Here is a 13303-nt window from a genome sequence, read left to right on the forward strand (position 1 = left end):
GACTTACTCTATATATGATAAAATAAGGAGTACTAGCTACTCTATTTGACAACCAACTCTAGGGCTACAAAAATTACAGTGAGTGCCTAATAATGTTATGAGTCTGCTATAAAATTTTCAGAGCTAGCACTTCTACCATTTCATCACAAAAATTCTTTCACTAAATAACCCTAATAACGACAAGCATATTACAATAAATAAAGTAACCTTAACTATACCATAGAACTACATGAGCTAAACACACTAACAACTAGAGCATGAATTGAGGATACTAACAAAATTTACTTCATGATTTTGGATACTTACATAATTTTATACTAATTATCAAAGATCAGTTCATAATTTAATTTAGAAAAAGCATGAACTAATTCATTAGAAAAGAAAAAGCCAAAATAGCCCGGCGTGGCCCATCGTAGCTCAGCCCACGCTCATGCAGTGCGTGCAAACGTGAGCCACCGGCGCGGTCCACGCGCATGGCGCGCGGACGTGGCCCACGATGGAGCCCGCACATGAGCTGGCTTTTTTTGCTAAAGAGCCCCCATTCTCTTGCCTATTCATGAATCTAAACCAAAACACTATTTAACTGAGTCATGGATTTGCATCTAGCACCCTGCCCTTACTCGAATTCCTATTCTCCAACATCCCTAGCCAGAACTAATAAAGGCCACGGCACCTCCGGCCAAACACCAGCGAGCATGGGCCTCCCCGGCATCAACCATCACCACCATAACACTCTACGTGCAAAGCGCAATCGATCGAGGTATCAAACGCCAAAAATGGTGTAGCACGAAGATGTGCCCATGCACCGTGGTGGGGTCTAGCCACGGCAACACTAGCGCTAATGAAATCACCTAGCCCAACGCCTCTACCGCTGCCCTTTTATCCATCTATAGACTATGTGAAACAAAAAAGAAGCCCTATTTGAATCGCTACCACACCCAACGCGCTGGCCATAGGAACGACATCAAACCTAGTTCACCAGCGGCAGCGAACGTGTCTCGGTGATCCTAGACCTCAACCGGTTCAACCGTCTACCCTAGGAGCAGAGGTGCCTCACTAGAGACATGAAGGACGGCTTAGACAAAGTTGCGAGGCTTGGCAAGGTGGTTGGCCACGTGCACAGGGTTGCTCTGGTTCATGGCAAGTGCGACAACGGCGTTCTCTATGACTCACTGCACTCCTGGTGAAGTTGTTTCATAGGAGAGGCAACCAAGTCAAGGAGACACAAAAGCACCACTCAATTGAGACAAAGGGGCAAGGAACAACGCCATGGCCGAGCACCCACCCCAATGGCCATGGCGGACCGCCACGGGGGAAAAGCACCATAGTACCTCACTGGAGGATGAAAGCTCATTGGGTTGACTCCAATCGTGAGCTAACCACCAGAGCTAGTTGGGTGCACGGTTAATTGGATGGAGGTGGACGGTGCGAGGCTAATTAGGTGGACGACGTGGTCTTAAGGGGGTCAATGGCGAGGGAAACCTCAAATAGAAGCCCGACACCGTACCGCTATAGCAGTGGTAGGTTTGGCGCAAATCTAGGCTCTAATTCAAGCTCTAGGTGTGCGCAATTACACAGATGGGGCCAGGCTCTCCGGGTTGGCCTTGGCGCGGCTCGGCCGGCCGGCGCGACGCCATTCAAAGCGACTGCGATAGGAGCATGGCGTGGTGTAGTCACTAAATGGAAGAGGACACGACACGATGGATGATGGCTCCATGTGTGCGTACGAGGATGGCACGATGACGTGCGACCGTAGCACCTGAGTTGCAAGATGACGGTGGCAGGGCCACATGACGGCGTAGTGGGCGCGCGCATCATCGGCAGCGATGACACGACGCAAGTGATGTGAGCGCACATGATTTGACAACACGATGTAGAGACACGTGCGCGTGCTAGTGACATCAGCAGCGGTGGTGGTAGAGCGTCTAGGCTCACTGGCCCCTAGCGTCCCGCCGAGCGCGGCATGCGCATGAGTGCGCGCGTGAGTCGGGTGCATGGGCGCGACAGTGGTGATGTAGAGCTCGTGCGGCGGTGCACGTGTGTGCGTGTGTGGACAAGTGGCGACGCCGGGCCAAGGCACGGTGACCACGCCCAGACGCTGAAACCGGCGGTAACGTGCCATGCATGATTTTTAAAGCACCCAAAAATCCAACTCGATGCTTCAATTACTAAACCACCTATTTTTCACTCGAGATGGCATGTTAGGCTACTAAAACAAGCCCTAGGACCATACCACTACTTAACCTAATTCTTCTACAAGAATTGCCAAACTTAGCTTCGTCAAAGCGTTTTCCGACATAGGAAATTCGACTAAGTCCCGATTGGATTCACGTCGAATTTGATTTCTAAGCTATTTGCTATGCTAGCTAGTGAATTCCTTTCATGACCTCAAGTATTTCATCATCACCTATGAAGCTTATACTACAAACTTTATTAAAGTGCCATATATGCATTCTATAGTATTTTCGTTCAATAAAATTTCATTTAAAACCCTAAGTGATATACGCGACATTGAATGTATCTTTCGTTTCGCGATTCCGATGATCATTTCAAGTTACATACGTTGCTTTACACCCTATATTACACACATTTACACATAAATATGATGCTCATGCAGTGTTCTAGTAGAAGACTATATAGTGTAACACCGATGGTGTTACACCAGATGCATGTTCGTTGACCCTGATAGGGCCATGCTAGGTGTCTGTCTGCTGATGATGCCATGTCCTAGCATTGTCAACGAGTTGTCACGTCCCATCCCACCCTAGCGGGAGGCGCGGCGGACCAAGGTGCTGATTAACGACCATACAGGGAGCAGGCGGCACAGTGATAGCACGTCTATTACTATGGATGATGCGAGTTTTCTTCTGGACCATAGTGATTGTTGTGAGCTTTTGTAAGGATTAGCGCCTGAGGGCAAATGACGACACCCATAATATTGTAAGGCAAATGTCGACGCCTATAATACTATTTGGGCTCTGACATGCCTAGAAGGTCATGAAGCACCCTTCTGGCATGGCCTGACGGTACTGTCCTATAGGCATGCAAGGTACGGTTGTCGGTATTGCGATTGACTTGAGTGCCTTGCCTTATCTATGCGAGTCATTATAAAGGAGTCACGCATAGATGTCGGGCAAGGTGGAGCCAGCCCTTAGATGTTGGGTGAGGCGGATCCAGCCCTTAGACGTTGGGCGAGGCGGAGCTAGCCCTTAGACATCGGGCGAGGCAGAGCCAGCCCTCAAGGGTCGAGAGAGGCAGACCTAGCCCTCAGACGTTGGGTGAGACAGAGCTAGCCCTTGGACATTGGGTGAGGTAGAGCCAGCCCTCGGGGGTCGGGCGAGACAGAGCCATCCCTCGGGAGTCAGCCGAGGTAGTGCCAACCCTCGGGGGTTGGGCAAGACAGGGCCCATGGCCATAGCGCCCACCGAGGCAGAGCCAACCCTTAGGGGTTAGACGAGGCAGGGCCCACCGCCTCGGTGGCCGAGCGATGCGGGATCTGGCAAGCGGTGTAGTCACGCTCTTGATCAGGGGGATGAATCAACGTTGATGGTCATTAGCTCCTCTTTGGGTACCCTAGTATTGGTCCCCGACACCCACGCTGACTAGCATTCGAGCTCGTGTCATTGAGACAGCGAGCTCTCCGCCTGCTGCACCGCCGCATGCTCGAGCAGCGTTCGGATCTCACGATGGGCCCGATGATCCTCAGGTGTCGTGGGCTCCGGGAGCCCTCATAGCAAAGCCGCGGCGGTAGCGATGTTCTAGCTTGTATCGTCTTCGATGATCCTCTGGTTCACATCACGGGCCATGGCGTGCGTACACCCACCATCTCTACGGCGCTCGAGCTATGCGCGCTCCTACTTGAGTTGGAGTCGTGCAGCCTCAAGCTCCTGGTGCTGCGCCATTAGCTAGTCCACCCGCATTTGAGGAAGGGCCCCTACATCTTCCTCGATCTCATTGTCGAGGTCATTTGGTGGGGTAGCCCCTCCCTCATGGATGCTTTCAACATGTCTCTTTGGGGTACCTACCATGAAACATTCTTGTGAGGGGTGATGGCTCCCCTACTAGAGTCAGAGCCGAAGAGCGACTCTGAATCTCCCGCGAGAAGGTCATGGAAAGATTCCATGATGTATTCAGTCATCCCCATGAACTCATCATTCATAGGGGATGCGTGCATGCGCTACGCCATGAGGTGGCCAATGGTCCCTGCAGCATTGCGCAGACCAAGCAGGAACGCTGTCGGGGCACCCCAGGTGAGGTGTTCTAGGGAGAGCGGTTCCCCTCCGGCGAGTTGCATCATGGCATTGGCGAAGGAGAAAGTAAGGCAACGTAGCTCCTCTCGGGACAGTCGGGGTCCTAGGAAGATGTCGAGTTCGCACTCTAGCCCCCCGTAGTTGAAGCCGAGGAGCCGGTCGCTCCTGAGGACACAGACCTCCGGTGCGTATAGCTATGGATCCTCAAGCGCCTCGACGATCGTGTCAAGGCCAGCGGAGTGGAGAGGCTGGATGACGACGAGAGCCTTCGCCAACTCTCCCTCCATTGTGACGATGAAGTCCAGGCTCCCAAAGCACACATGCATGCCTGAGTGTAACAACCTAAAATTTGAATTTTTGGAAATAGAGCTAAAAAGATTTAAGTTGGAATTTTTGTGCTCATAAAAACAAAGGAAAATAAAATTTTCATTAATTTAAAATTTATCATAAGGTAGAAACGTGTTTGTTGCATTCATGCCGGTCGCACCTCGTGTTTCTATGTGCAAAATGTGTGTTTTTATACGTTTAGTCGACGAATATCTATCTCTAGGAATTTTCTAGCTTCTTTCTAGAATTTAATCCCTACCTCCTTCACCTGAATCTTTATGTTCCATGTTCCCAACAATCTTTTTATAAGCTTCAAATACTTTATTTGGGTTCATCATGTTCCAAAGTGTCTCTGGGAATTTTCCCCAAATTTTCGGAGGTCTCGGAGTATTTTTCGTGGCTTAAATATCAATTCTGAACTTTTCTAGAATTATTTTATCCATGAAATTAATTAATTCTGAAAATAATAAATCTCTCATTTTTCCCAATGCTCAAAACCCATGTGCAATAATCCTGATAAATCATAAAGGCCCATGCATTTATTTACTAATGGGCTTTAATGTTTATTTAGGCCCATTAGTGTAGGTGGATGGTGCAACGTCAATTAGTACCATATCGCTAGTTGACGTGGATGTTGGGAGTTTTTCTTCCTATATATATCAACCAACCCATTGGGTAAAGCACACCAAAACTACCATAAGGGGAGCCCCTAGTTTAGAAAATCCCTCGTGTAGTAAATTATATTTTTCTCCTCTTTCTCTCGCCGTTGCCGTCGCCGTCGTCGTCGTCGTCGCCGCTGTCCATGCCGCCGACGAGCCATCCGCTGTGCCAAGCTCCACGGCACCTTCGCTTGCTCCGCACCGCCGCAATCCTTCATAGTAAGTTCGCCATCTCCTCTATCCTTCCGTGTCTTCTCTATCGAAAACTGTGCACCGTAGGGTCATTTTTGAGTTTTGCCACCGAGCTCCGTCGCCGGCCATGGTGCACCGCCGTGATTTTGCCTATTCCGGCCGGCCACTGTCGCCTCTTCCACCGCTGATCCAATCTCGGCCTCCCGCGTCTGATCCGATGGCCGATATTCATCCATACCCCTTCATCTGGGAATTTTGCAAAAGAGCCCCGATGTTTTCTAAAATCAACCCGCAGACTATAGCACAATCACAGATTACGTTTTCTTCTTTCGGAAAGCGTAGTTTCTTCAGTTTAGATCCAAAATACGCTTTCACTTATTTACATATTTGCCACTGATTTTGTTTTAGCCATAACTTCTCTGTTTTAACTATGATTTGATCCGTTCAATTTGTGTTAGGTTCGTAATTTCATAATCTACATGTTTAATACTACTGTTAAGTATGTTTTCAACTTTTAAAATTCATGATTAGATTTAATCTATTATTTTAATAAAGGAAATCTTGTTTATTTCATATCTTCTACGTTTCAACTCCGTTTTGAGCCATTCAAGTTGCGTTAGATTCATAGCAACGAAATCTACGCATTAGTAACAGTGTTTATCATGTTACTATTTCTAAAATTTCATGGTTTAAATCATATCTTGATTAACAATTATGTAACTGGATTTTATAAATAAAATTTGATTCGTTTCACTTTAGATTTATAATTCAAATCTAAATTTGACTTAAATTATAATCTCTATAAATATCTTATACATGTTTTTATATAATTAAAACACCTAAAGCTAATAGTTTTATATTTTCTCCTATGAGGAAATCTTTCGGTAGATGTATCTTTTTCACCGTGGCTCCGATTAGCGTGCTCTTCGCGTCTGTGTGTTCGTAGTGATGCGTAGAATCGTATTTCAAACTCTTTTACTTATGATTGGTGTACTGTTCTAATTTAGAGCTATTGTTTGCTTCGTGCATGATTGTATGGATGTTTGTGTGGTGCTTTATGATTACGTCCAGTCGGTGAGATATACATGGTGATCAAGAAGAAGAAGAACGTTGAAGATTAAAGCTTACCGAAGGATCGGTGTTTAAGGCAAGTATAGCATGGGATCATCCTTGTTGTCCTATACACATTTAATCATTTAATTCATACTGCATGTGTCTACCTTGACTACCACTAAAGATTTCCTAGCACTTTGTACCTTGTACCTTTACACCTTTGGGTTATTGCATTGGGTAGAATGATGCTAGTGCTCAACTACAACCATGATCTTGTAACTTGACTAATGTAATATGCAATAAACACTAAAAGATGCTTTTTAGCAACATGGAACAAGGGGGCTAGAGCATTGGGCTGTTTTGTGGTGCTCTAGATTCCTCTCCCTAAGGACTTATCTGTAAGTGATCATCCGGGACTTACAGTATAGCTGTGAGGGCTATATGGCTCTGGCTTTAGCTCAGTATGAGGACCTTTTCTAGCTTGTTAGTGGTTATCTTTATGGTGCAAGAGGGGTGTGTTCTGAGTTAGATATAGTGTGGCCACTGTCCGTCAATGTATAGGCTGCGCGTCATTGTGCCTGTCGGAAGGGGAGCCCTACATTCGCAGGCCACAGAAACCTAGCGGCCCTAACTTGTTAGACGAACCTTTGAAAGGCTTCATAGTGAACCCTGCCGACCTTCCTTGGTAGTGGGTCAAGAGGCTGATCACCTCAGGCGAAAGGGTAAATCACGACTCACAGTGAAAGTGTACAACTTCTGCATAGTGTAAAACTGGTATATCAGCCGTGCTTACGGTCACGAGCGGCCTTAGAACCCTTACGGAATAGATGATGGACACTTACACTAATGATATGGATGATGAAGATGCTCACTAATGGTTAATTGTTTATGCTATCTATTATTCATGTTTACCTAATCATGTGTTTATGGGCTTATGATAAACTTGTTGGCACCCAATTGCTAAAAGAAGACTTATTAAAAGCTAACCGTAGTTAAACTAGTGTCAGCCTTTTGAGCCTCATGAACCCCATGTTATATTTGTTGAGTATGACATGTGCTTACGCTTGCTTTATTTTACACATATTTGGAAAATCCCGGATGGGTACCAGATTACTAGAGTTTAGAGGAATTAGGCTTGTGATCAACCAGTCAGTTGTCCCTGTGGATTTGGTGTCTTCGCCTGAAGATTGGAGTTGTCTTTCCGCTGTCTATACTCTGAGGTTATATTCTTTATACTAATACGCTATGTATTTAAGCATTGTCTTTTGATATTACCCTTATTTGTAGCTATATGTGAGATTTGACTTTCTGTGCTCACATATGGTGTGTATCTGGTTTTGTTCTTAAAACCGGGTGCGACAAAGTGGTATCAGAGTAATACTGACTGTAGGACGTAAGCCTAGTAGGAACTGGTCGTTCTAAGGTTTAGAAGTTGCTACAAAAATCCTTGCTCTATGAACCATGATATTTTCTTCTTTACTATATCTCTACCCTTGTTATTTATCTCTACCTTGGTGCTTATTTTAAAGTCTTTGTTCTCATCTTTACTCCTTGGTTTGATATGCTTTTAGAACTGTTCCTCATCACCTTCTTGCGAAATTTGAGGATGAGTCTTAGGATTGTTACCCTTAGTATAATGAGGACGATAGTATCGCAAGTTGAGTCAATGATTGAGTGTGCACCTTTATTGCTTTGTTGAACTGTCATTATGCTTATGATTGTTTTGTATTTTTGTAATGATTGCAATGATCTTGTTAGGTGTCTCCATAATTTCATTTAGTTTATAGGCCTAAGGTATAAGGATTAGTAAAATAAATAGTTGGGTTATGGTTTTTTTCTGTTTCCTCTATCCTGTCTTTTCGGAGCAGTCTGCACTCTTCAGCTTATAACTCTGATTTCAGATAATCAAAAATCATGAGAAAATTCTGGACAATAGTAGACTTCCATATCTTCCTCTGAGCATAAGAATAACCCTGATAGCTATTTTGGTTATGGAGATACAAAAATCACAAGGCGATGCATCTGTGCTGTTTGGAACCTGGAATAATTTCTATTGTGCACTAATTTCGACCAAGTTAACTGCATAATTTGGAAAAGTGTTCTATAAGAAAGTTGTGGAGAATTTTATAAGCTTTCCAACGGTATAAGCTACAACTTCATTGGATTAACAGAATTAGAGTTATAGCCGTTTTACGACGCTACTATTTTTCTGCTCGTGAGGAATTCCAGATTTCTTGTTCTTACCCATACACAAGAGTATCATTGGGATGATCGAACATCTTGATATTAGTTAACTCATCTAGAAGGAGATGCAAGCTATACTTTGGTGTCCCTTAGTTTATCTTTTCTTAAGGGGGTAGCCAAGTTGAAGAATTTATAAGGTGAAGTATCCTACGTTCTAGTTTGCGCAACGGAAGCGTGGTGGTACCCAAAGATGTGAAAAAAGTTTAGAGTCTCAATGAGGTTTGATTAAAGGTTCAAGGAAAGTTTATCCAAGGTCATCAAGATTTTGGTAGAGCTATTAGAGAAGCTTTTAAGTTCGTTTGGATCAAGAGACCTCAGCTAAGTGCTAAAGGAATCCAAGAAGAGGTTGAAGTAAAATCTAAGTATTAGCTTTGCCAGATCCGAACAAGAGCTTCATAACTACAATGATGCACCTTGTCAAGGTGTGGGATGTGTCCTTATGCAAGAATAAAAATGTAGTACCTTGTTCATTAAGTCAACTAAGGAAGCGTGAGTTGAACTACCCAACATGCATCTGGAGTTATCCATTATGGAGCATGGAAGTAATATCTTCTTGGAAGTAAAAGTGACACATAGGAGGATCACAAGAATCTATAGGACATCTTCACCAAGTTGGTCTTGAGCTTGTGATATCCTCGTTGGAATAAAATTGATTATGACATGGAAAAGTGCTATCACTTGGAGAAGCAAAAGTCACAGCCGATGCCCTTAGCAACGGAGAGTTGTGCTAAGAAGGTTTGAGTGACACCGAGGACTAAGAATTGTATTCCAAGTTTGAGCAACTTGATCGGAATCATTAATGTTTTGAAGAATGGTGGTAAATTCTCCTTCTGACCAAGAGATTCGTCAGGCTCTGTTGGAAGATAAGTATTTTAAGGAAGAAAATTGGCATTATAGGAAAAGTGCCAAGTGATTGGAGATACCAGAGTATTGTTTGGAGCATTTGTCAAAAATCTTGGAATTAGTTACAGGTGTGCAAAGTAAGACGAAATTCTTATCAAGGCGATGGAACAACACGATGAAGTAAAGAAGAGTCTAGAGACGAAGTATCCCTATCTCCTAGTCGACGTCGTTCGAATCTCGAGGACGAGATTCATCTTAAGGGGGGTAGAATTGTAACACCCTAAAATTTGAATTTTTGGAAATAGAGCTAAAAAGATTTAAGTTGGAATTTTTGTGCTCATAAAAACATAGGAAAATAAAATTTTCATTAATTTAAAATTTATCATAAGGTAGAAACATGTTTGTTGCATTCATGTCGGTCGCACCTCGTGTTTCTATGTGCAAAATGTGTGTTTTTATACGTTTAGTCGACGAATATCTATCTCTAGGAATTTTCCAGCTTCTTTCTAGAATTTAATCTCTACCTTCTTCACCTTAATCTTTATGTTCCATGTTCCCAACAATCTTTTTATAAGCTCCAAATACTTTATTTGGCTTCATCATGTTCCAAAGTGTCTTTGAGAATTTTCTCCAAATTTTCGAAGGTCTCGGAGTATTTTTCGTGGCTTAAATATCAATTCTGAACTTTTCTAGAATTATTTTATCCATGAAATTAATTAATTCCATAAATAATAAATTTCTTATTTTTCCCAATGCTCAAAGCCCATGTGCAATAATCCTAATAAATCATAAATGTCCATGCATTTATTTACTAATGGGCTTTAATGTTTATTTAGGCCCATTAGTGCAGGTGGATGGTGCAACGTCAATTAGTACCATATCGCTAGTTGATGTGGATGTGGGGAGTTTTTCTTTCTATATATATCAACCAACCCCTTGGGCAAAGCACACTAAAACTACCATAAGGGGAGCCCCTAGTTTGGGAAATCTCTCGTGTAGTAAATTATATTTTTCTCCTCTTTCTCTCGCCGTTGCCGTCGCCATCGCCGTCGTCATCGTCGTCGCCGCTGTCCGTGCTGCCGTCGAGCCGTCCGCTGTGCCAAGCTCCGCGCCACCTCCGCTTGCTCCGCACCGCCGCAATCCTTCACAGTAAGTTCGCCATCTCCTCCTCTATCATTCCGTGTCTTCTCCATCGAAAACCGTGCACTGTAGGGTCGTTTTTGAGTTTTGTCGCCGAGCTCCATCGTCGGCCATGGTGCGCCGTCGTGATTTTGCCTGTTCCGGCCGACCACTGTCGCCTCTTCCACTGCTGATCCAATCTCGGCCGCCCGCATCTAATCCGACGGCCGATATTCATCCATACCCCTTCGTCTAGGAATTTTGCAAAAGAGCCCTGATGTTTTCTGAAATCAACCCGCAGACCATAGCGCAATCACAGATTACGTTTTCTTCTTTCGGAAAGCGTAGTTTCTTCGGTTTAGATCCAAAATACGTTTTCACTTATTTATATATTTGCCACTGATTTTGTTTTACCCATAACTTCTCTGTTTTAACTCTGATTTGATCCGTTCAATTTGCGTTAGGTTCATAATTTCATAATCTACATGTTAATACTACTGTTAAGTAGGTTTTCAACTTTTAAAATTCGTGATTAGATTTAATCTATTATTTTAATAAAGGAAATCTTGTTTATTTCATATCTTCTACGTTTCAACTTTGTTTTGAGCCATTCAAGTTGCGTTAGATTCATAGTAACGAAATCTACGCGTTAGTAACAGTGTTTATCATATTACTATTTCTGAAATTTCATGGTTTAAATCATATCTTGATTAACAATTATGTAATTGGATTTTATAAATAAAATTTGATTCGTTTCACTTTAGATTTATAATTCAAATCTAAATTTGACTTAAATTATAATCTCTATAAATATCTTATACATGTTTTTATATAATTAAAACACCTAAAGCTAATATTTTTATATTTTCTCCTATGAGGAAATCTTTCGGTAGATGTATCTTTTTCATCGTGGCTCCGATTAGCGTGCTCTTCGCGTTTGTGTGTTCGTAGTGATGCGTAGAATCATATTTCAAACTCTTTTACTTATGATTGGTGTACTGTTCTAATTTAGATCTATTGTTTGCTTCGTGCATGATTGTATGGATGTTTGTGTGGTGCTTTATGATTACGTCCAGTCGGTGAGATATACGTGGTGATCAAGAAGAAGAAGAAGAACGTTGAAGATTAAAGCTTACCGAAGAATCGGTGTTTAAGGCAAGTATAGCATGGGATCATCCTTGTTGTCCTATACACCTTTAATCAATTAATTCATACTGCATGTGTCTACCTTGACTACCACTAAGGATTTCCTAGCACTTTGTACCTTGTACCTTGACACCTTTGGGTTATTGCATTGGGTAGTATGATGCTAGTGCTCAACTACAACCATGATCTTGTAACTTGACTAATGTAATATGCAATAAACACTAAAAAATGCTTTTTAGCAACATGGAACAAGGGGGCTAGAGCATTGGGCTATTTTATGGTGCTCTAGATTTCTCTCCCTAAGGACTTATCTGTAAGTGATCATCTAGGACTTACAGTACAGCTGTGAGGGCTATATGGCTCTAGCTTTAGCTCAGTATGAGGACATTTTCTAGCTTGTTAGTGGTTACCTTTATGGCGCAAGAGGGGTATGTTCCGGGTTGGGTATAGTGCGGCCACTGTCCGTCAGTGTATAGGCTACGCGTCATTGTGCCTGTCAAAAGGGGAGCCCTACATTCGTAGGCCACAGAAACCTAGCGGCCCTAACTTGTTAGATGAACCTTTGAAAGGCTTCATAGTGAACCCTGCTGACCTTCCTTGGTAGTGGGTCAAGAGGCTGATCACCTCGGGTGAAAGGGTAAATCACGACTCACAGTGAAAGTGTACAACCTCTGCAGAGTGTAAAACTGGTATATCAGCCGTGCTCACGGTCACGAGCAGCCTTGGAACCCTTACGGAATAGATGATGGACACTTACACTAATGATATGGATGATGAAGATGCTCACTAATGGTTAATTGTTTATGCTATTCATTATTCATGTTTACCTGATCATGTGTTTATGGGCTTATGATAAACTTGTTGCCACCCAATTGCTAAAAGAGGACTCATTAAAAGCTAACCGCAGTTGAACCAGTGTCAGCCTTTTGAGCCTCATGAACCTCATGTTATATTTGTTGAGTACGACATGTACTTACGCTTGCTTTATTTTACACATATTTGGAAAAATCTCGGATGGGTACCAGATTGCTAGAATTTGGAGGAATTAGGTTTGTGATTAACCAGTCAGTTGTCCCTGTGGATTTGGTGTCTTCGCCTGAAGATTGGAGTTGTCTTTCCGCTGTCTATACTCTGAGGTTATTTTCTTTATACTAATACGATATGTATTTAAGCATTGTTTTTTGATATTACCCTTATTTGTAGCTATATGTGAGATTTGACTTTCTGGGCTCACATATGGTGTGTATCTAGTTTTGTTCTTAAAACCGGGTGCGACACTGAGACCCAACTGACGTCGTGACTAGCTATCCGAGGCCTGATGTGGACATCGAGACGTGCAAAAGCCCCTACCTGGTAGGCCAGCTATCGGTGTTTCAGATCATCGGCTAGTAAATTTCTAGTTTGCGCGTCTAGCCCGGATGGTGTGCTCGGAGGACACAAGGATTTATACTGATTCGGGCGAAATGTCCC

This window comes from Miscanthus floridulus, chromosome 1, assembly GCF_019320115.1.
Source record: "Miscanthus floridulus cultivar M001 chromosome 1, ASM1932011v1, whole genome shotgun sequence".
Classification (NCBI taxonomy): Eukaryota; Viridiplantae; Streptophyta; class Magnoliopsida; order Poales; family Poaceae; genus Miscanthus; species Miscanthus floridulus.